Consider the following 2,795-nt stretch of genomic DNA (forward strand, 5'->3'; position numbering starts at 1 on the left):
AAGTCGTCAATACTGTCGTACAGTAAGAGAAATAAGCCGTCAATACTGTCGTACAGTAAGAGAAATAAGTCGTCAATACTGTCGTACAGTAAGAGAAATAAGCCGTCAATACTGTCGTACAGTAAGAGAAATAAGTCGTCAATACTGTCGTACAGTAAGAGAAATAAGTCGTCAATACTGTCGTACAGTAAGAGAAATAAGCCGTCAATACTGTCGTACAGTAAGAGAAATAAGTCGTCAATACTGTCGTACAGTAAGAGAAATAAGCCTCCAACATAAGACAAAACATACTTCTCCTTATATTGTGGCCTTTCAAACACCGTATCTACATTACATGACGTCTAAGTTTCCTGGCCTTTCAAACACCGTATCTACATTACATGACGTCTAAGTTTCCTGGCCTTTTACACACCGTATCTACATTACATGACATCTAAGTTTCCTGGTAGATACGGTGTTTGAAAGGCATTACATGACATCTAAGTTTCCTGGCCTTTCAAACACCGTATCTACATTACATGACATCTAAGTTTCCTGGCCTTACAAACACCGTATCTACATTACATGACATCTAAGTTTCCTGGCCTTTCAAACACCGTATCTACATTACATGACGTCTAAGTTTCCTGGCCTTTCAAACACCGTATCTACATTACATGACGTCTAAGTTTCCTGGCCTTTCAAACATCGTATCTACATTACATGACGTCTAGAGTATGATCACACCTATAACGCTCAATATGCGACACTGTGACTTTAACCAAGAGACTGCAATGTAAGATTCATATAAAACATGGGATGAGAATCGTTCAAATCAACTTTTATAATGAGTAATTTAGAATTTGGATGAATGTCTGGATAAAATTATTATATATATATATATTCACTTGATTAGTTTCATACAGCACTTACACACTGACGATCCAGGTTCATGTGGAAAATATTTATTAAAGTACGACATTAGCTACAGTTTACTCTGTTATTATTTGATATTAAATCACGACACTGAGACACGATATCAGCTACAGTTTACTCTGTTATTATTTGATATTAAATCACGACACTGAGACACAACATTAGCAACAGTTTACTCTCATATTATTTGATATTTAATGACGAAACTGACATACAACATTAGTTACAGTTTAATATGATCAGAGTTATGTCTTTTGGCCCTCCCATACTTTGTTTTTCTACAAGCCTCAGAGTCTTAAGGGCAAGAAAGCTGTATAATAAAAAAATAATCCAAAACTTTGACATATACTTCCGGGATAATAAACTTGGATACTTTATGCAAATGGTTGTGATGGCCTTGTTGTGTGATTTTCATTTATGATGTTTTTATGTAGTAGATAAAATTAACCCTGTGGCTGAACATCATCGATGCTGCTCTTGGAGATGGCCTTGGTCGACGAAATTAAATTATGATGCCCGGTTACTGTGAGGAACAGCCTTGATATATGTTACCAACTCAAATAATTATTATTAGTAATGCTAATATTATAGTGTTGTTGTTGTTGTCTTCTTAGTGAAAAGCTACACAATGAGCTATCTGCACTGTGTCCATCGCGGGGAATCCAGCCCCGGATTTTATCGTTGTAAGTCCGTAAACTTACCGCTGACCTACCGAGGGACAACATTTTAATACAAGTAATAGTAGATTACAAGGGCGCGTCAATTGTTTCTTCTGGTTGGTTTGTGTGTCTGATAACTTCACCTTATATGGCTGAGCTGATTTTATAACTTGGCGTTTTTCACGTTATATATGTTCCTTTTTTTTTTTTTTCTACACCTAAGCGCTAGCTGAACGCTGCATTAAATACTACTGGTTTTAGCCGTTGTCTGTGAAACTGTAAATTAGCCAGTGATACAATATATTTTGTGTGTAGCTACTGCCCACTTTTTTCGTAAAAAGCTGATTTTCGGCTTTCTTTCCAAAAACCCACGTCATGCAGTTTCATAACTGTCGTTGTTTTCATGCATGTAAGTGTAGTTTCTTCAATTTTACATTCACAGCTAAGTTAGTATTTCGTCCTCCACTACACGAACCGCGGATCTACGAGAGAGCGCCACCTAGTGTCCATGTGACGACCGTCCATGCTTATGATCCTGAATCACCTCGGAAGCAAGTAACATATAATCTTTTGAACACCACTGACCATACGTACTTCAAACTGGACAGACCTTCCGGCAACCTGACAACTGCCAGAACTATAGACCGAGTTGCTAACGAGTTGTATCATGTGAGTTTGTTTGTATGACATATTATTCCGTTCTAAAACTACATTCAATGTTATTTTTGGTAATTTTATTTGTATAACAATTATTTTATTCTGAAACTACATTCAACGTTGTTTTTGGAAAGTTTGTTTGTGTAACTTATCATTCCATTATGACACTATTTCTACATGAAATGATATTTTTGGTGAGGTTGTTTGTATAACTTATCATTCTATTATTAAACTATTTCTACATGAAACTTTAATTTTGGTGAGTTTGTTTGTATAACTTATCATTCCATTATGAAACTATTTCTATATGAAACCTTAGTTTTGGTGAGGTTGTTTGTGTAACTTATCATTCTATTATGAAACTGTTTCTACATGAAACTTTAGTTTTGGCGAGGTTGTTTGTATAACTTATCCTTCTATTATGAAACTATATGTACATGAAACTTTAGTTTTGGTGAGTTTGTTTGTATAACTTATCATTCCACTATGAAACTATATGTACATGAAACTTTAGTTTTGGTGAGTTTGTTTGTATAACTTATCATTCCACTATGAAACTATATG

Source organism: Limulus polyphemus, unplaced genomic scaffold (genome assembly GCF_000517525.1).
Source record: "Limulus polyphemus unplaced genomic scaffold, Limulus_polyphemus-2.1.2 Scaffold2090, whole genome shotgun sequence".
Classification (NCBI taxonomy): domain Eukaryota; kingdom Metazoa; phylum Arthropoda; class Merostomata; order Xiphosura; family Limulidae; genus Limulus; species Limulus polyphemus.